The following is a 24,977-nucleotide window of genomic DNA, read 5'->3' as shown; positions in this document are numbered from 1 at the left end:
CGCCTGCTGGCAAAACATACGCCCTGCTGTAGAACATTTCGTAAATCCTCATCCCTCTCTAATATTGGGAGGTATTTCTTGAGAATGGAGATGATCTTGTTATATTCGACACTGTAGGTTGTGACAAAAGTTGGCTTTGAGTTGTTGGCACTATTATCACCCACATTCTCCAGAAGCTGATCCCTGCTTAGAGTTTGCCCGCATTTTGCTCCTCCTAATCATCCATTGTGGATAACCCCTCTCACGCAAACGTTCCACTACCCTCCCAAATTCCTCTCCGAGCCAGGCTGCCTCCGAGGAATTACGGTGGGCCCTGATAAATACACCAAACAGGGACCCCGCGGATGGTATGTATCAGATGACAGTTCGTGGCTTGGAGAGTGGTGTTACCACTACAGGGCTTCCGGAAAGTCCTGGTATGTAATTTCCCTCGGATAGGATCCCCCACCAAAGTGACATCCAAATAATCTATAGAGTTGGCCTCCCAACTGGAAGTGAACTGCAGGTAAAGGGAGTTAGAATTTAGATGACCCATGAATGCGGGAATGTCCTCAGGAGCCCCCTTCTGGAACAAAAGAAGGTCGTCAATGTATCTCCCATACCATGCAACATCCACCAGAAGGCGCCCCCCATCCCCAAAGATGTGGCATTCCTCCCACCACCCCATGTAGAGGTTGGCTAGGGACGGAGAAATTTTTGCCCCCATGGAGGTATAAGCCGCCATCAAACATAAAATAATTGCGGGTCAGGAGGTACTCAACGGCCAGGCAAATAAAGGAAAGGGTATTTCAGAGCAAAAGGGGTGGGAATATATCTAAACAACTTATGAGCTGCGGGGCCCTATGGATTTTTAGATTGGGCACTAGGCTCCCCAAAAGTTTGAATTCCCGTTGGAACTTAGCTCTGATTACTTGAATGCTGGTTGCCCTATAGCAGTGGTGCTACCTTTTTTGGCCCGAGGGCCGAAATTCAAATCAAGAAAAATCTCGAGGGCCGGAACACATGCATACAATATTTCGATGTAAAACGTTTAACGTTTTTCTAGTAACAGTTAACATGGTGTTGGAAATGGAAAGAAAACGACAATATAAGAATTGTTGTACTCACCATTTGATGCACATTTTCTTAATGAGAAGTTTGTGGCTGTTTGGGTGTATGCACAGGGCAGATTAATGCAGCAATGGTATCAGAGTGGCCTGTAGTGTGCTGGCTGAGGAGGCTGACAGCTCTGCTGAGGAGGAACAGAGGCCTAATTACCCACACGTGGCCTGTAGTGTGCTGGCTGAGGAGGCTGTCAGCTCTGCTGAGGAGGAACAGAGGCCTAATTACCCACACGTGGCCTGTAGTGTGCTGGCTGAGGAGGCTGTCAGCTCTGTGTGGGGCTGAGGAGGCTGTCAGCTCTGTGTGGGGCTGAGGAGGCTGTCAGCTCTGTGTGGGGCTGAGGAGGCTGTCAGCTCTGTGTGGGGCTGAAGAGGCTGTCAGCGCTGTGTGGGGCTGAGGAGGCTGTCAGTTCTGTGTGGGGCTGAGGAGGCTGTCAGCTCTGTGTGGGGCTGAGGAGGCTGTCAGCTCTGTGTGGGGCTGAGGAGGCTGTCAGCTCTGTGTGGGGCTGAGGGGGCTGTCAGCTCTGTGTGGGGCTGAGGGGGCTGTCACAGCGTGTGCCCCGGTGTCTGCTCGCGGTGTCCTGCGGAGGAGGAGAGGATCGGGTGCATAGTATGGCACTCGGCGGGATGCGCATACACCAGCGTTGGCTTGTATTCAGCCCCGGGTAGTGCTGGGATAGTTAGAAAACCTCGCTCATTGGTTACTGCAGGAACCTTCCTCCAATAGGAATTAGGCTGATTCATATTGGAGGAAGGTTCCTGCAGTAACCAATGAGCGAGGCTTTCTGACTATCCCAGCGCTACCCGGGGCTGAATACGAGCACACGCTGGTGTATGCGCGTCCCGCCGAGTGCCGATACTACGCAATACCACCCGATCCTCTCCCTCTCCGCAAGCAGACACCAGAAACTGGCTTCGCGGGCCACAAATGGCCCGCGGGCCGTAGGTTGGGCACGGCTGCCCTATAACATGTAGCTGTTCAGTTTTTCTGTTTTAGTGTCTATTTAGTTGATTTTATGTATTAACGTTTTATCATGCATACACGACAGACTATGGGCTATCAGATGTCGTTTTTTATGTTGTGCTTATAACGATAAGTGATAGTAAGCTTTGACATTCAGTATTTATCATAATGCTATTGTAAATACCCCTTCCTGTCTGTGGGGCTAGGGGAGTGTCTCTGGCTGAGGGGACCACCCCCTCCACAGGAGGAGGGTATATAAGGTAATTGTGTGTCATTTCATCTCAGCTATGATTAAGGACCAGTTGGTCCGAAACATGTCAGCCAGAGGTGTGTGAATATGTGTGATTCATTTTGGATACATCCACAATAAAGGTTCTTAACCACTTGAGGACCCACCCTTTACCCCCCCTTAAGGACCAGCGCTGTATTATGTGATCTGTGCTGGGTGGGCTCTGCAGCCCCCAGCACAGATCAGGGTGCACGCAGAGCGATCAGATCGCCCCCCTTTTTTCCCCCCTATGGGGATGATGTGCAGGGGGGGTCTGATCGCATCTGCGTGCAGGCATGTTGCGGGGGGGGCACCTCAAAGCCCCCCTCCGCGGCGACATTCTCCCCCTCCCTCTCCTACCTCCCTTCCCCGGAGATCCGGGCTGCACAGGACGCTATCCGTCCTGTGCAGCCAGTGACAGGACGTCCCCTGTCACATGGCGGCGATCCCCGGCCGCTGATTGGCCGGCGATCGCCGATCTGCCTTACGGCGCTGCTGCGCAGCAGCGCCATACAATGTAAACAAAGCGGATTATTTCCGCTTGTGTTTACATTTAGCCTGCGAGCCGCCATCGGCGGCCCGCAGGCTATTCACAGAGCCCCGCGCCGTGATTTGACAGGAAGCAGCCGCTCGCGCGAGCGGCTGCTTCCTGATTAATCAGCCTGCAGCTGGCGACGCAGTACTGCGTCGCTGGTCTTGCTGCTGCCACTTTGCCGACGCACGGTATAAGCGTGCGGTCGGCAAGTGGTTAATTTTAGGACATCGTGCGGGCATCCCTTATGTTTCCTGTATACATAAAATTATGTTGAAAAACATTACATTGAATCTAGGTATTGATTCTCTCCAATCATGTCTGGAGGAGACCTCCGAGCAGCAGCTATTCAGTCATGCAGTGTCCGAAGAACGTCTTTGTGCGCCAGACAGTGACAGGGTAAATAGCAAGGAAATGAGCAGCGCTACTTAAAAACAGACTAGTGCCTACCTGCAAAAGAGTGCAAGCCCCACTTGTGGGGTCGAATACACACCGAGCATACACATGACCTGTCTACCACTAGAGGAGGATGTTGGTTTCCATTAACAGCTTGCATGCAACCTATTAAGTACTCGTCCCTCCCACTGCGAAGAAGTCAATCCTCCATGGCAGGGGCCTAACACTAACTAAATCCTAACCTATGTATATGCATAGCCTGGGTGCGGCTAATCAAATAAAATCGAAAATTGAAAATTGCGCAAAAGGGGGATCAGCGCAACACCAGGCCGCCTCCGAATGGCCTCCATCAGAGATGCGCTGAGCCCCCCCAGGAACTACAAACGCACCTTGAACCCAAACAGAAGCTCTGCATATACACCAAAAGCATGGCTGTTAAGTGGGAGCAGCTGACCAAAAACAAATTACATTAGTACATAGCAAGGAAATGAGCAGCGCTACTTAAAAACAGACTAGTGCCTACCTGCAAAAGAGTGCAAGCCCCACTTGTGGGGTCGAATACACACCGAGCATACACATGACCTGTCTACCACTATTTTATGCGAAGAAGTCAATCCTCCATGGGAGGGGCCTAACACTAACTAAATCCTAACCTATGATTAGCCTGGGTGCGGCTAATCAAATAAAATCGAAAATTGCGCAAAAGGTGGATCAGCGCAACACCAGTAGTGGTAGACAGGTCATGTGTATGCTCGGTGTGTATTCGACCCCACAAGTGGGGCTTGCACTCTTTTGCAGGTAGGCACTAGTCTGTTTTTAAGTAGCGCTGCTCATTTCCTTGCTATGTACTAATGTAATTCGTTTTTGGTCAGCTGCTCCCACTTAACAGCCATGCTTTTGGTGTATATGCAGAGCTTCTGTTTGGGTTCAAGGTGCGTTTGTAGTTCCTGGGGGGGCTCAGCGCATCTCTGATGGAGGTCATTCGGAGGCGGCCTGGTGTTGCGCTGATCCACCTTTTGCGCAAGTGACAGGGTAAAGCATACCCAGGTGACAATCTGCCATCCAGTTGGACAGCAGTGTCACCTGATGCAGAATTGGATTGGAAGCCAGCGAATGACTGCTCATTGTAGTATGTGGATGGGTGGTTTCAGCGTTACTATTATATATGTGGGCCGCCAATATTCAAAGGTGCAGTGGGCCACATCTATAAGTTATACATTTTGTGTTTGGGGCCAGTCTCTTAAGCCTCATCTACACGGGTAGATGAGGCTGCGATCCAGCGATTAGCCGCCGGATCGCCTCTTCCGCGTCCCCGCCGCATCCCCGCTCGCCGCGCGTGCGCCGCATTCGATTCCCTGCTCGTCCCCGCCGGCGCCGCTTATCTTCCGCTCGATTCCCTGCCATTGTCCCCTCGCGGGGAGCGAGCAGGGAATCGGCGGAACCAAGATCCGTCTTGTTGGATCTTATCAATCGAGCCGCAACTGCAGCTCGATTGATAAGGAACATTGCGGCCGCATCTACGCGTGTAGATGTGGCTTAAGAGAGACTGTCATCCTTAAGTGGTTAAAATCTCTTCCCTCTCACCCTAGGGTTCACTGGTGAATAGAAGTAGGGGCTGTGTCAGTCATGTTTCAAAAAGAACAGTGCATCAGTTTCTTAAAGGAAATGTCCAAGCAAAATAAAAAAATGAGTTTCACTTACCTGGGGCTTCTCCCAGCCCCATGCAGCCATCCTGTGCCCTCGTAGTCACTCACTGCTGCTCCAGTCCCCCGCTGGCAGCTTGGCGACCTCGGAGGTCGGCGGGACGCATTGCGTACATTTTTACGCATTCCAGCTAGTGCAGGAACATTAACACATACATTTTTACGCATTACTGGTTTATTGCGTAAAAATTTACGCATTGAACCAATAACGCGTAAAAATGCATGTGTTAATGTTCCTGCACTAGCGGGAATGCGTAAAAATGTACGCAATGCGTCCCGCCGACCTCCGAGGTCGCCAAGCTGCCAGCGGGGGACTGGAGCAGCAGTGAGTGACTACGAGGGCACAGGATGGCTGCATGGGGCTGGGAGAAGCCCCAGGTAAGTGAAACTCATTTTTTTATTTTGCTTGAACCTTCCCTTTAACCTCCTCAGCGGTATGGACGAATATATACATCCATCACCGCCGGAGGTCGCCGCTCAGGCCCTGCTGGGCCGATTTTTGCGAAATAAAAAGTAGCACACGCAGCCAGCACTTTGCCAGCCGCGTGTGCTGCCTGATCGCTGCCGCTCTGCGGCAATCCACCGCGAGCAGCGGCGAAAGAGGGTCCCCCCCAGCCGCCCGAGCCCTGCGCAGCCGGAACAAAAGTTCCGGCCAGCGCTAAGGGCTGGATCGGAGGCGGCTGACGTCAGGACGTCGGCTGACGTCCATGACGTCACTCCGCTCGTCGCTATGGCGACGATGTAAGCAAAACAAGGAAGGCTGCTCATTGCGGCCTTCCTTGTTTATTCTGGTCGCCGGAGGCGATCAGAATGACGCTTCCCGGAGCGCCCTCTAGTGGGCTTTCATGCAGCCAACTTTCAGTTGGCTGCATGAAACAGTTTTTTTTTATTTAAAAAAAACCCTCCCGCAGCCGCCCTGGCGATCTTAATAGAACACCAGGGAGGTTAAGGGATTATCTGAGGTTTTAATGAGCAGAGCACCACTGCATCAAAAAGTATCTGGTAAATCCTTTCTGATTTTTGCCCATCCAAAACATTTTCTTTTTAAAAGAGATCAACACGCGCCACTGAATGGAAATGGAGAAAAACTAGACTTAACCAGGATTTCCTACAGTACAAGATCAACCTGCTGCAGTTCCACACTGCCCTTGCTCATGCAAAGCAAGAATACTTTACCAAGCTCATCGGAGCACAAGCTTCCAACCCCCGGCGTCTTTTTGCCACCTTCAACTCCCTGCTTAAACCCACCCCCCCACCCTCCGGTTCCTCCCTCTCTGCCACAGATTTAGCCACCCACTTCACCAACAAAATTGTCTCCATCCACCAGGAAATATCCAATCTCCAATCTTCACCTCCCACCCCCTCCCAACCAGCTCCTCCTCCACCCTATCCTCCCCTCACATCCTTCACTCCTACTACCACCGAGGAAGTCAACCACCTACTGCAGACTTCCCATACCACTACTTCCCCCCTTGACCCCATCCCTTTTGATTTACTCCAGCCTCACTTCACGGAATTGGCCCCAGTCCTCACTACCCTGTTCAACCTCTCCCTATCCACAGGCACCTTCCCCTCAGACTTCAAGCAGGCCACTGTACTACCCCTGCTCAAGAAACCCTCACTCGACCCCTCGCTACCCTCCAACTACCCTCCTATCTCCCTCCTCCCCTTTGCCTCAAAACTCCTTGAGCGTCTGGTTCACAAACGCCTGACCCAGTACCTCAATGTCAACTCACTGCTAGACCCACTCCAATCTGGATTTCGGCCTGCCCACTCAACCGAAACTGCTCTCACCAAAGTGGTCAACGACCTTGCCTTACCTAAAGCTGAAGGTAAATACTCCATTCTCCTCCTCCTTGACCTGTCAGCAGCTTTTGACACAGTAGATCATCCCCTACTCCTCCAGTCTCTCCAGTCCTTGGGCATTCACGTTCTCACCCTGTCCTGGCTTTCATCCTACCTCTCCAACCGCTCCTTCACGACCGCCTTCAATGAGTCCTCGTCCACCCCCAACCATCTCTCGGTGGGAGTCCCCCAAGGTTCGGTCCTTGGCCCCCTACTGTTCACCCTATACACATCCTCCATTAGCAAAGTTATCTCCTCCATGGGTTTTAACTATCATCTGTATGCAGATGACACCCAGATCTACCTCCACACCCCTGACATATCCACCACTACCATGGACAAGGTCTCCTCCTGCCTATCAGCCATCTCCTCCTGGATGTCCGCTAGGTTCCTGAAACTAAATCTAGACAAAACGGAATTTATGATCTTCCCACCCCGGCCATCCACGAACCTCCCAGATGTGCATGTCACTGTTAACCACACTACCATTCGCCCTACCTCTCAAGCCCGCTGTCTGGGTGTCACCCTGGACTCTGCACTCTCCTTCACTTCCCACATCCAAAATCTCACAAAGTCCTGCAACTTCCACCTTCGTAACATCTGTAAGATTCGCCCTTTCCTGACCTCTGCCACCACCAAACATCTCCTCCATGCCCTCATAATTTCCCGCCTTGACTACTGCAATGCCCTGCTGTCTGGTCTCCCTATGACCCGAACAGCCCCACTGCAGTCCATCATGAATGCGGCAGCCAGAATTATCCACTGCTCCCATCGCTCCACCACGGCAGATCCCCTCCTAGAATCCCCCCACTGGCTTCCTATCCAGTCCAGAATCAGATTCAAGATACTGTGTCTGACCTACAAATCTGTCCACAAAACCTGTCCAACCTACATTTCCGATCTTACTCAGAGGTACATACCTAGCCGCTCACTCCGCTCTTCCAATGAACTTCGCCTAACCGCCCCCCCGCATCACCCAGTCCCATGCACGCCTCCAGGACTTCTCAAGAGCTGCTCCAACACTATGGAACTCCCTACCTCCACCCATTAGGGCAGCCCCCTCCTTCAACATCTTCAAGAAAGCCCTCAAAACTCACCTTTTCGATCTGGCCTACCACCCCTCACAATTGCTCTAAACCCGCAGCTGAACTCTGGTCCCCTACCGTTCGTGTCCTTACCTCTCCCTCTAGATTGTAAGCCTTTGGGCAGGGTCCTCCTCCTTTTGTGTCCTACCTGATCTTGCACCTCCATTACTGTGAACCCATGCTATGCATCTGAGTGAACCTAACTTGCCTAATCTTGCCTAATCTCCATGCTCCCATCCAGTGACTGACTAAGCATTACCTGGTACTCATACTGTGCTGTGTGATCTGGTTTTCTTGTATTCCCGTATTGTCATATTGCTGTATGTCACCCCTAAATATTCTCTGTAACCTAAATTAATGTTCAGCGCTGCGTAATATGTTGGCGCTTTATAAATACAAGACATAAATAAATAAATAATAAATAAATTATGGGATGCTAATTTTGCAGTTCACAAATGGTTACCTGTGGACATTTTCGTCTCTTTCAAAAACCTACTTAATCAATAATGTTAATTAAAAGCAGCTTATATGTTGGTTTAATGGATTGTTCAGCATTGTTTCCACATGGACTGGATTAATGAAAAGGCCATCCCCTTCCATATTCTCTTATTAGCATCAATCTTTTAGCGTATGAAATGTGGACACACATTACTTTGCACTAGAATATACAGTAAGTGTTTTTTTTCTCTTATAAATGAGATTGGTGGATGGGCCATGGATGTTACTATATCAAGTATACTTTTCAAGTCTAAAGTGTAGCAGATTCTTTTTGATTAATACCACATGATCTTTAGTAAGAAATGAGAGGTCAGAAAAATTCACCTTCAGTAAAAAAGAATAACAGTTCTATGTATCCAGTTCACTGTAATTATTTGCCTAGTGTGATTTTAGGTTAGGAATTTTCTTTTTGAAATTACTATCAATAGATTTTTGTTTGAAGGCAGTGCTGACAATGGCTTAACTTTTCATTGTAGATTCAGCAGAACAAAATAACTATAATATAGCTTAAATCACCCCTTAAATACTCAAACCACCCCCAGCTTTATTTTTACCATGCTGAGGCGCTGCTTGTGTGGCATCTATTGGTTCCCTACTTGACTGACAGATCACTCAGTAAGGCCCCAAGGCTGAGTTTATTATAAATCACTCACATTGCCATAAGGATACACATTTTTTGCAGGCACTGGCACATACTGTATCTTACATAATGCAAGTGTAGCTTTTACTGAAAAAATGCAGTTAGGACACTTGCACAAACTGTTACAAAACATAACCTTGTTAAAATTATTCTTGAATTAAGATGTTTCCTCTATCTTTTGATTCAGCTACTTGCATCCCATTGTGAGTGTTAGATGTAAGCTAAAACAGATAATATTTACCTGAGAGATATTCCATTCTTTTAGCATGAATGCAGCACTTATACACACACCCAGTATGATTAAGGGGTGCTGCAAGCATAAATTATTCGCTTCTTATTTCACAGTTGATGGATAATTTAACCACTTGCCGACCGCACACACTCATACCGTGCGGCGGCAAAGTGGTAGCTGGAGGACCAGCGATGCACATCTGCGTCGCCAGGTGCCTCCCTAATTAATCAGGAAAGGCCGCTCTCGCGGCTCGCAGACTAAATGTAAACGCAGGAGACATTTGTCTCCTTTGTTTACATTGAACGGCGCTGCTGCTACAGCAGGCTGCACAGGGCGGATAGCGTCCTGTGCAGCCCCGATCACCAGGGGTGAGAGGGAGGAGAGGGAGGGGGGAATTTCGCCACGGAGGAGGGCTTTGAGGTGCCCCCCCCGCAACACCGAGGCAGGCAGGAGCGATCAGACCCCCCCTGCACATCATCCCCATAGGGGGGAAAAAAGGGGGGGCGATCTGATCGCTCTGCCTGCAACCTGATCTGTGCTGGGGGCTGCAAAGCCCACCCAGCACAGATCATAAAAAAACATGCTGGTCCTTAAGGGGGGGGGGGGGGGGTAAAGGCTGAGTCCTCAAGTGGTTAAGGGGGTTAGTTTAAACCAATTTAGTTTAGGTTTATTAGGCTTATTATGTCCTCCTAAACGCAGAGTTGAGAAGTTAACCCATTGTAGGTACTGCCTTTTGATTAAAATAATGGAAATGTTTTTCTGATAAATGTCATTGTTTTTAACCACTTCTGGACCGGCCGCCTAACCCCCCTTAGGGACCAGGTCATTTTGCGGTGGAGGGGGGTGCGCGCATTTGGGGGGGTCGAGCGGCCGGATCCCATCTGTGGCTGGCTGGGCAGTGTCCCCCCCATGGTGGCAAGTGTCCCGCCTGTAGCTGGCAGCCATCACTTACCTTCCAGGCTCCAGCGATGAGCCTCAGTAGCCTCCTTCTTCTCCGGCCGGCATCTCTGCTCCAAATGACACTCAGGTCGGGTCGCGGCTTGATGACGTCATCAAGCCGGGACCCGGCCCTGACGTCAGACGGAACGGAGATGCCGGCCAGAGCAGAGGGGGGCGCCGATCATCGCTGGAACGGCACGGAGGTGAGTGGATCCTCTTCTTTTCCCCCCTGCCGCCGCCGCCGCTGTCAAAGTGATCACTACGATCCGACGGCGATCGTAGTGATCACGTGATCAGCAGCCATACGCGATGGCTGCTGATCACTGAGGGGAGATGCCAGCTGTCATATGACAGCTTAATCTCCCCCTCCGGGTGCGCACGATCGCGTGTCGGGAGCGGTTCTTTAGCGCGGACGTTGAATCAACGTCCGGTCTGAACTGTACCACCCTCTGCCGGACGTTGATTCAACCTGCGGCGGTCCCCAATAGGTTAAGGAACAGTCTTGCTGATTGTTTTTGTTCATAGTTTGCTTTTGTGATGAGGAAAGTGTACAGCTGTACTCATTCTTACAAACTTTGGTATTAACCAGTTCAGTATCTGTTGAGGATTTTCTGGAGGAAGGTAACAGTAGTCCCACGTCCCCCTGTCATGGACATTTATGATGATGATGATGATGATGATGATGATCTTGTTTTTCCTGAATCTAAATTGCATACTTTTAAAATGTTACTACAAGCCCACAGATAAATAACCTGCATGATCACTAATACATTTGACTTCATTAGGACCACGCGGTGTACTGTATATGCAGAGAGCTGCAGCTAGCTTTGGAATATCTCTTTGTAGCATTTAAGTTTGAGTTTTGTCTAATTTTTTAATCAATAATTCAGAATGATGCCCCTGATTTGAAAACTCAAAACATGCATGCTAAAATCACCGAAACATGTATATTTATGTGAATACCAAAGGGGAAGCTGATCTTTCATGAGTCAGAGATTATTTGATACTGTTTTTTACTGTTTTGCCTAGGCTTTTTTTCTCCCATTTTTGTTTAATCCATCTAAATAGGAAAATCTTTGCTGTCAGTCTTTAAAGGCTTTCATTTCCGTCCCAGCCCTGCTGTTCATGGTGGGTGTAAGGCCTGCCAGACTCTCTGCCTTTGTATCAGCCCCTATGCCCCAATGTACCACTGCAATCTTCTCCTTGTGTGGCGAATCATGGCTTGAACAGGGGACAGAGCAGCGTCTATCTGACTTTGGTTACACCCAGGCCTTAATGCGCAAGGTATAGAGGCTGATGTGAGGGAAAGGCAGAAATACCAACAGTACCCACAAGACAGGATACAGGCAGGGATCATACACAGGAGACAATACACAGAACAGGGTAAGGCCCCATTCACACTTAGAAGCGCAAAGCACCGGCGATTTTTGCTGGCATTTTGTGGGAGGGATTTTCCACGATTTCATGCAGAAAAATTACTGGACAATGCAGCGATTTCTCCGCAATCGAGTTTAGCGCTTCTATAGCACTGAAACGCGATTTTGGGTGATTTGCGGTGATTAACGCAAATCACCCAAGTAAGAACGGGCCCATAGGGTTTTATTACACTAGCGCTTTCAAAAGCGCTAGCGTTTGAGCGTTTTGCCGAAATCGCCAGCAAAATGCTCTAGTGTGAATGGGGCCTAATCCAATCTCATAGTCAAATCCAGGCAAAGTGTCAATCCAGGTGGCAAACAAGACTTTTTCAGGAATCAATTAGCCAAGCTAACGCTATCATGGGCAAATGGGAAGTGACACAGGAATACTTTTATACTCACTATCCAATGAGGGGAGGCATGAAACTTCAAACACAAGTGAGTGGTAATTAATCACTCCTGTGCTGATCTGAACTGGGTAATTGCAGATGGCAATGACATGCATTACAAATGCTAGCAAACGTATGCAGTTATATGTATGCAGGGAAATCAGAGCTGCCAGGCTGCAGCTCAGCTGCAACAAACCACAGGTGAATTCATGACAATATCCAGTGCTGCTCAGAACTGCAGGGCAGTTGCACGCATTACAATTGCTAGCAAGCTTATGCTACAGAATACGTGCAGAGATATCAGAACTGCCAGGCTGCAGCTCAGCTGCAAAAAACAGGACACACTAGAGGGGAGATCATGACAATGATCTCAATTCACTAAGATCATGCTGGAGATAATAAGGCAAGAGAACACTTACCTCCACATAGTGAGAGAGTTATCTTATCTTTTCATTCCTTATGTTACCTCTTCTGCAGTTAATTTACCTTCTCTGTAGTTAATTTACCTCCTCTGTAGTTATTTCCACACGCAGTTAATGAACAGCCTGTCTTTAACTCTGGAGTTATTTTAAGGATTAAAGAGTTAACTTAAAGACAGAAGAGTTAACTTTAGGTTTGCCTGAGGTAAAATGTTTCCTGAATACTACATGCCTTATCACCATGGTAACAACTCTAGAAGAGTTATTAAAGACAGGAGATAAGCTTAGTGAATTGAGGTCAATTGGCTTATAGGTTGGAGGAGCTAGCTAGCAGGATTTGGCTTGTTCAGTTTGTGGTTTGCTCCAAATGGGGTACAAATTAAGTGTGGAACAACCATTAAAAACGGGCATTAGCGCAACAACTGCAACAGACATACACACTCTTTACTGGCTTCGTTCACTGCCTTATTTCACCTGCAGCTTTTTAAATGAATCTCCAGCGGGCTACAATATAGTCTCCATCAGTGGCATCACTAGGGTTTGGTGTCACCCGATGCAGAAACTCATGGTGTCACCCCCCCCCCCCCCTCCCCAAGGACCTCCAACTTTTCCCCACCCCATCTAGTTATCAAGTTGAGTAAGCGGCACTCAAAAAGCACATAAGTACAGAAGTGAGGGTGCAGGGACCTGGGTACCCTCTGGGTCTCAACATGATATAGATGAAAGGATATCCAGCACTGTCCTTTCGTGAAAAACACACTCCTTTATTTTGTCTTCAAGACATTAAAAACATAACAGAAGTGCATGCGTTTTTAATGTCTTGAAGACAAAATAAAGTGTGTTTTTCGCCAGAAGAAAGTACTGGATATGCCTTCATCTATATCCCCAACCACCTTATGCTTTGTATCTGGTGGCAGAGAAGAGGACCCAACTTTTTTCCTCACCCTATCTCCTAGTGCCCTCCTCCTTTGCTCACCAAATATTGGCAGGAGAATAGCACAGCATGCTTGCTAAATTCTCACCATCTCCAGTGCTAGATCTCCTGTTTTCTACCTTCTATTTCTACTGCAGTTCATTATGATTAACACACTTATAAATGTGAGATCTTCTGGCTTGGAAACAATAAATCAAGTAAATGGCCAAAACTGCACTGCTAACTCAGCTAGTAAGAATCTTTGAAAGGACTACTATCGTGAAAAATGTAAAATTTAAAATACATGTACACACATATAAATAAGTACATTTCTGCCAGAGTAAAATGAGCCATAAATTACTTTTCTCCTATGTTGCTGTCACTTACAGTAGGTAGAAGACATGTGACAGAACCAACAGGTTTTGGGCTAATCCATCTCTTCATGGGGGACATGGCCTTTATTTTTTCTAAAGATACTCCCTGAAAATGATTTATACAGATATGCTGCCCAGCCTCCCTGCTAGCTTCACACTTTGGAAGTTGAAAGGGTCAACCCCCATTCACTAAATGCTTTTGAAAATAAAGAAAACCCATGAGAAGATGGGCTACTCCAAAACCTGTTGGTTCTGTCAGATTTCTACTACCTATTATAAGTGATAAGCAACATAAGAGAGTAGTAATTTATGTTTTTTTTTTACCCTGGAAGAAATGTACTTCTTATTTGAATGTGTTAACATGTATTTTAAATGTTATGATTTTCACGATACTGGTTCTTTATTATCTTCCTCTGCTCAGTTCCATTTATGTTCCATTATGACAAGGGTTACAAGATGCTCTTCATTAAATTTTTGTTTTCCACTCAGTATTGGTAGCCACTACTCCTTTCACCGACCCCTCCCCCCCCCCCCCCCCACACACACACCAGTATGAGTAGCCAGACTTAACTCTCCCTGTATAGGTAGTCATATTCACCTTCTCAGTATTGATGGCCAGCTCCCTCCCAGTATAGGTAGCCAAATTCAGCTCCTCAGTATAGGATGCCTGATCCCCCCACCCACCACCACCACAGTATAGGTGAACAGAGAGGGTGCTCCCCATATCCATTTAGATTGCACATCTAAAGGGTAAAGAATTCATCTCTTCAGGATCCAATTTTATTTTCCTAGGTGCTCCGTCTCTATGATCCTAGCACCGCCTGTCACATAATGACAGATGGTGCTCACACCATAGAGACGGAGCACCTAGGAGGATGGATCCTGGAGAAGCAAGAAAAACTAGTCTAACTATATCTGCCCACACAACTAAGTTGGCATTCCTGAATCCTGAGAGGTCTATTCCTAATTTTCTGCTCCAGTAGGTTATTATGGTTTACTAGTGAGAAAATTTGGGTTTGATATACTAATAAAGTGTTTCTGTATATTTTCACCAATTGTGTTTGTGATCTGTTGGGACACATGCCTCTTTTTCTATATCTCATTGTTTGTACTAGTGAGAATAGTTGTGGTAAGAAAAGTGGGTCAGAAGATTTTCAATTTGCTGTTATTATATGCAGTGTTGCTAGTAAGATATGGCAAATCGGATGGCGATACGTATTGTCAATCTTCAGGCCTAGAAGTAATACACCAAGATGCACAGATGGCTTAAAGAGGAACTTTAACTAAGGATTGAACTTCATCCCAATCAGTAGCTGATACCCCCTTTCTCATGAGAAATCATGACCTTTTCTCAAATAAATCATCAGGGAGGGGGGTTCTGTATTGTTGATATTGTAGTGAACCCCATCCCACAGTGTGATGTCATGACCAAGGTCCTGACAGTTTGCTGTCTATGCACCTCGTTTCATTGTGGAGAATACAGCTTTTTCCAACCACCAAAATGTAGAGAAACTGAGAGCCCAATATAGTGTAGTATGTTATGCAAAAATAAAGTAAGGATAATCAGTGAGAAGAGTATACTCACAAGCGTGGGTTACCACATAGGCAACCACTGTATAGGCAGGTGAGGAGATTAGACCTGTTCTCACTCAGGGATAAGAAGTCGCTCTCTGTAGATCAGAAAAAAGGGTAGATGACCCCTCCACCAGGGGTGGACACGGTATAGCAGTAGAACAGAGGCGCCAGCAGAATAAAAATGGATAAAACCTTTAAAATTTGCTTGGAGGAAGTGGTGGACTTACCTCCATAAAGCAGACACGAAAGTCTGTCTGAATAGTAGCAATCACATTTATTATATAGTACCCCAAAAACTGGGGTACTATATAATAAATGTGATAATAAATGTGATTGCTACAATTCAGACAGTCTTTCGTGTCTGCTTTATGGAGGTAAGTCCACCACTTCCTCCAAGCAAATTTTAAAGGTTTTATCCTGCTGGCGCCTCTGTTCTCCTACTGCTTTTCCAACTACCAAGCAAGCAATATCTCCCTCTGTGCATAGAGCTTTTAATAACAAACAGATCACCTGGCAGAGCTAAAGATGTCACCACCAGTGATACATTTTTGAAGGTAAAGAGGGAGAGGAAAGATTTTACAATGGGCAAACACTGACTAAATAATCTACAAATTTATATTGTAAACAATAAGCAATTTTATTCATTGTGTCATTTTCACTACAGGTTCTCTTTAAAGCGGAATATAACCCTGCATTTCATCTTTACTCTAAAACATTATTTACAGCATATTATATGCAACCAGCATTTTTTTTTTACTAGACCAGCATTGGAAGGTATTCACACAGAGCTTGAAAGTTCAGTGCAGTGAAATGCAGACGCATCCAAACTTTAGATAATGTTATCTTGTGTTTACTTAAATGTATCAAGTGAGGAATGTAACACATTCTCTGACTGTGGAGAAGCTGCTCAACACAGACAGAAAGTCAAAGCATGTCTGTCTGAATGAATGAATAAAACCAGTTATTAATAAAATGCAAAGTCAGCTCACAAAGCAAAAAACTGTACTTTTGGGAACCTATAACTTCTCAATGAATAATAATACTTATGCACAGATGCAAATATGATAACCGTATGGCATATAAAGTAGGAAAACATGTTTTTATTGAATATTATGTCAGGGTTTTATACCGCTTTAACCGTTTCCAGACCAGCATGGTTGAAATCTACATCCTGCTTGTGGCTATGCAGCTCTGACTGGACGTGGATTTCAACAATTGTTGCGGCATAGTCCCGCAGATCGAGCCGCTCTGTCCCCACCACAACCCACTCGCCCTGCAGTATGACGGCAGAGCTGTGTGAACAGATCAGGAGCCGATTTCATTGGTTCCTGACCCTGTCATCACTGTAAGTCCAATTGGACACAACGATGGACAGCGTCAGGAGAAAGTGAAAGCAGCTCCTGACCTACTCACAAAGCTCTGCCGGCAGGGCGAGTGGACATGTGGCAGGGACAGATTGACCGGTGGGAGTGGCGGATTATTACAGTAATTTGTGAGTAAGTGGCATTTTACTGTACCAGCAGTCTCTGGTCCATAAGGGGGCAGGGGCTGATGGTACGGAAGTAGTTAAAGGAATGCATTTGAAGCTGTTGTAATACTGTTTTGATTTCACACCCAGAATTTAGAGCCAAATGTGCATTCCCGTAACGTGCTCCACAACCATTTTAGAATCCTGGGTCTGACCAGTAATAAAACCGGAGCAAAATCTTTCCAAGAGGTATAAAGACAGAAGTAACAGCCTGACACAGTTTCTTACCCATTCCAATTCCATCCAATGTAGAAAATAAAGTCTTTTCATTGCATGATTAATTCAAAAACAGATTCTTGTTCACATAAGCATGATTGCAAGGCCTAGATAGGTCATATATTTGTGGACAGCTTTCATTTTTACTCTTTTTTTTTTAAGGGATCTTTTTCACAAATAACCATTTAAAGTAAAACATATGGCTAAAAGGCATTGCTTTGACATTTAAACATTTACCCTTCAACACTTTTATGTCCTTTAAAAATAAAAATGTGTTACTTTTTTCAAAACCTCTTATTTTCATGTTTTTTTTTTTTATAATACATTTTTTTACCTTACGTTCAGAAATAAAATGGATGTTTTCACCAACAGCCAAATCGTGTATGGTAATGGCTGGAGAAGGTCGTTGTCTTTGATGACAGAATTATTAACACACATTTAAATGTGAGATCTTTTGGCTTGGAAACGATAAATCCAGTAAATGTGCAAAGCTGCATTGCTAACTCAGCTAGTAAGAAACTTTAATATCCTCCGCTCAGTTCCGTTTATGTTCCATTCTGACAAGGGTTACAAGATGCTCTTCATTGAATTTTTACTGGCTAATTACAGGGTTTAATCATGGGGAATATTGAAGGGGAAAGGACTGCAATAATATACTGTAGGAAAAAAATAATAATAGGAACCAGCTACGCAGGCTAGACATTACCTGGTGGTCCATGTCCTATCTTTCATACTTTTATGCTCTGAATTTTCTGTGCGTTACCTAATTATCCTCTACTGCCATTTGCTGAGTTCTCTGAATGGCGCAGCAAGGTCAAGTAAAGTCTCAGTGTTTAGTCTCAAAACCAAATGCACGTAACACAAATCACGCACAATGGCAGTTTTGTTATTGCTGAATGAAACATCACAAGCTTTTCAGGATGCAACTGTGAGGATCAAAACAAAGATCTAGCTATTTAGTCAGGTTTTTATTCAGTTCTCAAACAAAATCAATATTGCACGATGTGGCAGATATACAGTTGTTTTAACGGTTAAAAAAGAACTTGAATTGCCTATTAAAGATGCGATTTCTAGCTAACAATAATATTTTTGATGAGTTCATCCAGATCAAATAAAAATATCATATTTCATTGAACTGCAGCTATAAGGCTCCTAGTCAATCATATGTCCCAACTCTACCATGCTTTTCACCTAAAGTCAAACTCCACATGGAAGACTGAATGCATGTACCTGATTTGGGTGCCCCATGACTTGTACATGCAAGATATAGAGTATGAGGCTAAGGAACCTGGAAGCCAAACAGAGACAAAGTTCGCGAACCAAGCCAACAGTTGATACCTGAGGTAAGATGACTATCAATCCAGGGTTTAAACAAACTCAAAATCAGAGACAAGTCAGAGGTCATACATTAAACCCCATCTACACGTTACAATTATTTTTGCGATTCGATTACGATTCTATTTACGGCCCGATTTAATCTGACATGTTGGATCGGGATTCGATTCGATTCAATACGATTTGCAATTGCAAAACAATGGCAAATTGAATTTAATAGAATCGAATCCCAATCAGAGATGTCGAATTTAGTCGTATCGTAAATAGAATCGTAATTGAATCACACAAAGAATCGTATCGTGTAGATTGGGCTTAAGGTATAAAACAGCCAGGCAGAATAACCAGGGATGAGATGAGAGCATAGTCTTATCAGCAGAGGCCAAGCCAGGTGGCAATTCAATATGTAGTCATGGATCAAGCAGAAGTCATAACAATGATCAATCTGATTAAAGCAAGCAGCTTACCACTATCAACTATTAATTATCATGATTGTGGAGCTCAAAAAGCAAAGAACGTTTTTGTGAGCCGCAACCAATCAGAGTACACAGGAAAATTACCCACTGGGGCCATAATCAGCTCAGAGTGAGTTCAGTAGAAATTGGCCACATGCCAACAGGCTCACCATAATAAGCCTAGTGAGAACCAGGATAACGTTCAAGCAAAACCTAGAGCTGCCACTGGGTGGCAGCAACATTTCTGCCAGCTCTCCCTCTTACAAATCAAGAGGTACAGACTAACCAGCAAGCTCATGGTGACCCAGAACTCATTGGAGTGTGTAAGGGACTACAATGGTCCTAAAAGCCCCCTTACTAAGATGTTAAGAAAAACAAAAAATTGATTTCCTAAAACAGAAAGAATTTGCGATCATTCAGGTTGGAGTGAGCTCGAGATGTCTCCCAGAGCACCACTGCTGAATATATGCAAATTAACCATTGTACCCTTAGAAGCTAAACACACCTCCAGAACCGCTGGAATGCAATGATGTGTCAGCTTGTTAAATTGTACAGAGCCATAATAATCCAGCATGCATACAGACTGTTTCAGATTGTTTGATCCTCATCAGTGCATGGCATGGATTAATTTGGCTCTATGGAGTAGGGCTTGTAAACCGAGAGGTACAGACTAACCAGCAAGCTCATGGTGACCCAGAACTCATTGGAGTGTGTAAGGGACTACAATGGTCCTAAAAGCCCCCTTACTAAGATGTTAAGAAAAACAAAAAATTGCTTTCCTAAAACAGAAAGAATTTGCGATAATTCAGGTTGGAGTGAGCTCGAGATGTCTCCCAGAGCACCACTGCTGAATAGATGCAAATTAACCATTGTACCCTTAGAAGCGAAACACACCTCCAGAACCGCTGGAATGCAATGATGTGTCAGCTTGTTAAATTGTACAGAGCCATAATAATCCAACATGCATACAGACTGTTTCAGATTGTTTGATCCTCATCAGTGCATGGCATGGATTAATTTGGCTCTATGGAGTAGGGCTTGTAAACCGAGAGGTACAGACTAACCAGGTGGCTCATGGTGACCCAGAACTCATTGGAGTGTGTAAGGGACTACAATGGTCCTAAAAGCCCCCTTACTAAGATGTTAAGAAAAACAAAAAATTGCTTTCCTAAAACAGAAAAAATTTGCGATAATTCAGGTTGGAGTGAGCTCGAGATGTCTCCCAGAGCACCACTGCTGAATATATGCAAATTAACCATTGTACCCTTAGAAGCTTCTAAGGGTACAATGGTTAATTTGCATATATTCAGCAGTGGTGCCTGGGAGACATCTCGAGCTCACTCCAACCTGAATTATCGCAAATTCTTTCAGTTTTAGGAAAGCAATTTTTTGTTTTTCTTACAAATCAAGGAAGAGCATAGCAGGAATGCACAGGAACCAGTTAAATTCTGATTCCCAACAGCATTATTAAAGAATGCAAACTATTCCCACTATTGAAACCAGTTGCAATTGTACTGATGAAAAAAAAATCTGTAATTCTGGTCTATTAGTTCTGTGAAGTAACAATTGAAAATGCGATCATCCGCGATCGATTGGGCCCACCAGCTTCTCTGTTTTCATACTATCTGAATAATCTGAATATATGATTGTTCCCCAAAATGTGTACAATTATTGGGCATCTTTAACTAGTTCGGGACCGGCCATAGTTAAAAAAAAAACACACTTGCGGCTGCCTAAGCCTAACTCAGTGTAGTTGTGACGCCACCAGCTCCCATGCACAGGACGCGATCATGCCTCCTCGCCATCACAGAACTCACCTTCCCCATCCCCAATCGTGAGGGACTGATAAGATTCAGTCCCAAAATCTACACATCAGCCACAAAACTGACAGTAGAGAGCTTTATTAATGAAGGCTACAATAAGTTAAAAACGTCTAAAAGCAAAAATGAGGCCCTTGCACCTCCACATCCATTAATATTGCCCCAGATATATATTTGAATGCTGAGGTATGTAACACATTGAACAAGGAAAAATGAAACATGATCCCTGTCCTGATTGTCAAACCATCTCAGGGAAAACAGTAACCGTGATTGGTCAATGTATGTGGCTCAGAATAGCTGGGAAATATAGTATGATATTGTACCAATAGAGGTATAGTAATGTAATAAAGGTGTAACACAATACCACATCTGTTCACTACCTATCAAGTGAAAGGCAGCCGTTTGGGCCAATTAAAGTGTGGGGATCACGTCTAATGAAGCCACTGGACCTGACGGGTGCTTAGGGTGGCTTACTTTGCTGCAGGGGGATAGCACCACAACAATATCTCATAAAGCATTAGGTGCACCCATGTGGCTTAGTCCTGAGACATCTTATTTGCATAATATTTATAAATATTCTGCTGCAATCTATCAGCAGTGTTTAAGGATTGACAACTTTGCTGGCAAAAACAGATCAAGTCTGTTGCTAGCTGTTAGTTGCTTGTCCGATGTTGCCCTTACATGAGAGCTTCCCCAAAATGTGACTGTTGGGAATGGTTGAGGGATCTGTGCATTTGGGGAGGCAAAATGAGCAGGTTTCTCTCTTAAATTATTGATGAATTATTTATTTCACAGTAGATACGCAAGCCTCTTTATTGCACCGAAGATGTCTATTTTTTAAGATGTAAGCGATCGTTTAACTCACAGAGCACACATAATATTCAAAACAGTGAATTCCATTTAGACTTGTGAAATCATTGTTTTCTTTCTTTTCAAAGTGCACTGCAGTAAATGAGACAAGATGTTCCTGGGTTTAAAGCTAGCATTCTATATGTAAATGTCTGTGTCATAAGTAGTTTGACAGCTTCATAAGTCTCAGCCTCAACACTCCATCAATCACTTGTGCGTATTCATTTTCCTTGTTTTTTTTTTCACTGCAGGAAATAAAAACAAGATTTAAGCTCCAATGTTAGATTAGACAAAGCGGGCAGCATAGTATATACAATATACTCTGTTTTTAATAATTATTCCTACTGGATAATCTGCTTCCAATTGGGCTATAGAAAAATGAAATAGCTTGAAGTCTAAATACACAAAGGCTATAACTACTTTATTTTGACTGGTAGTAATAACTGCACTAACCAGGTTTTCACCCATACTGTCTGATTCGCACAAGACTGATATATAATCTCACAGCCTGCAGCAAAAATGTTTGGACCATGGGGTAGCTGTAACGTTTGCTAAGGTTTTCTGTGTTGCTTTGTGTTGCTCTATATCTGTCTGTATGTTGATATAACCAGATTAGTGAAACTTTTTCATTAACATATTCCCCATCCATTGAAAATGGCTACTCAGTAAATAGATCACTATTTTTGAGTGGCGTTCTGCCAAATCGCGCACCCTGGCGCATGGGTGAAAATGAAAGCTTCTATTTTTTTCTTATTTGCTTCAGTTTAGGCAGACAATGAACGTTTTTAAAGTCTTGATTTAGAAAAGCAAAGCATTGACTTCGAGGAGAGCAGTGAATCATACAGGTCTTAGGAACTTTTTTGATACTACAATGGTTCATTTTGGGTGTCCCTACCTTTTTTACTACGTGTTCCGACACCTCACACTATCTTCCAGTGTACCATTATTCACTTCCTGATATATGTAATTTTCTAATCCTAACAATTATTGCAACTCTGCCCATACTTTAACCTCTAACAGACTGCCACCTATTCTTAGCACCTAACTTTACTCTCATTCTGTCCATAGTTTTTGCTTCAGTGTCCCCTACTGTTAACTGTATTTTTGGCACCTGCTGATATCAATGTTATTGGGTGCCCAGATCATGTACCCTCTAATAGAGTGACCAGACGTCCCGGATTGCCCGGGAGGCGTCCCGGATTTTGGGTCCGCTGTCCCAGGCTGCATGAGGTCCCAGGAAACGTCCCGCTTTTATCAGCGGGACGTCCCGGCCTCAGGACTCTGGCCACTGTTTCTGCATGAACTGGCAGCGGACGCCGTGCCAGTTCATTGCCTGCAGCCCCGCTCCAGCCTCCTTAGTCTTCTCGGCAGGCGAGCAGGGCTACGGCAAGATGGCTGCCGAAACCCTGTACTGGAGACTATTTGTGTCTCCAGTACAGGGCTTCGGGCGCCATCTTGCTGTAGCCCTGTCAGCGCGGGAGACAGGAGCAATATGAAGATGGTACCGGGAGCAGCGCGCCAGAGGCCGGAGACTTTTGCTAGGTGAGTAAATGCTTTCTTTTCCAGGTGAAATGTGCTCCCATTGCGTTTATTTTCTGGTGCAATGTTTCTCACATTGCGTGTATTTTGTACTGAGATGTTTGCCCGTAGTGTGTGTATTTTGTACTGACATGTTTGCCCGCATTGCGTTTATTTTGTACTGACATGTTTGCCCGCAGTGCGTGTATTTTGTACTGACATGTTTGCCCACAGTGCGTGTATTTTGTACTGACATGTTTGCCCGCATTGCGTGTATTTTGTACTGACATGTTTGGCCGCATTGCGTTTATTTTGTACTGACATGTTTGCCCGCATTGCGTTTATTTTGTACTGACATGTTGTCCGCATTGTGTTTCTTTTGTACTGACACGTTGCCCGCATTGCTTTTATTCTGTGCTGACATGTTGCCCATTGCGTTTATTTTCTAGTGTCTGGGGTAACTGTTACTGTATTTATTATTTAATGGTCATAGATGGCTATGTTTGCTGCTTTGTGGTTTACGGTATACTATTAGCATCACACAGTTTCTGCACACCCATGATGCGAAGTCTCGTTTGACCACATCATGGCGTAAACACTGCTTTCTTATGTCTCACTGTTACAGCATTACGTTTAGCTCCGCCCATACAATGTCATGGCCACGCCCATTTTTCACCGCAGTGCCAGGTCTTCATCGCTGCGCGCTCCTCAGTCCCCCCACTTTTCGTCCCCCCCCCTGTCCCACGTTGGACCCACAAAAATCTGGTCACTCTACCTCTAACAACTTGTCTGGGTGTATGGTCCTTTTTGTGTATTTTACCAGCTTCATTTGAATAAACAATAACATTTCCAGCTGTCTTCTGGCTTCATTTTTGCATATGTTGCTGATTTGCAAGGAAACGCTACCCTACATTGTATGGCAGCGTGAAGGATGGAAAAAAAATTGTGTTTATTAAATAAAACCAATAGTTTGCAGCAAATATATTATTGGTAAAAACATACTGTATGTGTGAATCAAGGTACATACCATGAAATAATCCTAGCAATTTGTAGAGCTGAGCTGAAGGAATTTCTTATTTCTTAGCAAACGTTACATTTCTTGATAAAAAGTATAGAGTACAATTTTTGAGGGAGCAAAGGTTAGTAACCATATTTGTATGACATCAATATAATACATAGATTAAAATAATCATGTATTATCATGTGGTTAATATACCTTATACTAAATAGGTCACTAGTAATTGTTTTCTACAAATTAGTCACACTTAAAAACTAGATGCCAATGAGTCTCAGTTTACTTCTGCAGTGTGACCTTTTTGAGCCATTTACAATAACTATATTATTAAAAACGAAATCACATTGCTCATAATGTTGGCCTTGAATGACCTGTACCTTTTGCACAATATCGCCCACGCAGCTGGTGCTAAGAGATCTGGTACATGTTGTACGCATAGCTTAGGAAAGTGGCCATTAATATTTGTTAGTCAGCTTGTAAAACCCATTAGTGCATTGCTAACAATGATGCCAGACTTTACTTTATATAGTTTAGTGTATCATGTGTCAAACTGTTTTCCTCTCTTCAAAGTGGAGTCCTTTGTTGCACAGCACTGTCAACAGGTTAACTTCTGGCCTTCAGTAAGATAGAAGGCAAAGATGTGTGCTGCAACAGTGTGTTCATTAGATGGAAAGCTTTTATTCTCCCTTACTCCACTGATAAGGGGAATATCTCTTCTGACCTTTCAGCAATGCTTTCCTGTTGTATGAAGAGCTACACATGACAGTTTCTCCAAAAGACAGCATGAGAGCTACTCTGGTTTTTAATGCTTGAAATCCCCTTTTTCAGGTTGTACTAATGTACCAAAAAATAAGTCAGTCAATGTGAGTAGAGATTTCTAAGCACCTCTTATAAATGGAATGCTTTTTTTCCACTGTAGAATTGTTATCTTTATTTTTTTTTTAAGTATAATTAACC

The sequence above is a fragment of the Hyperolius riggenbachi genome, chromosome 2 (genome assembly GCF_040937935.1).
Source record: "Hyperolius riggenbachi isolate aHypRig1 chromosome 2, aHypRig1.pri, whole genome shotgun sequence".
NCBI lineage: Eukaryota > Metazoa > Chordata > Amphibia > Anura > Hyperoliidae > Hyperolius > Hyperolius riggenbachi.
This window is presented reverse-complemented; position numbering follows the sequence as displayed.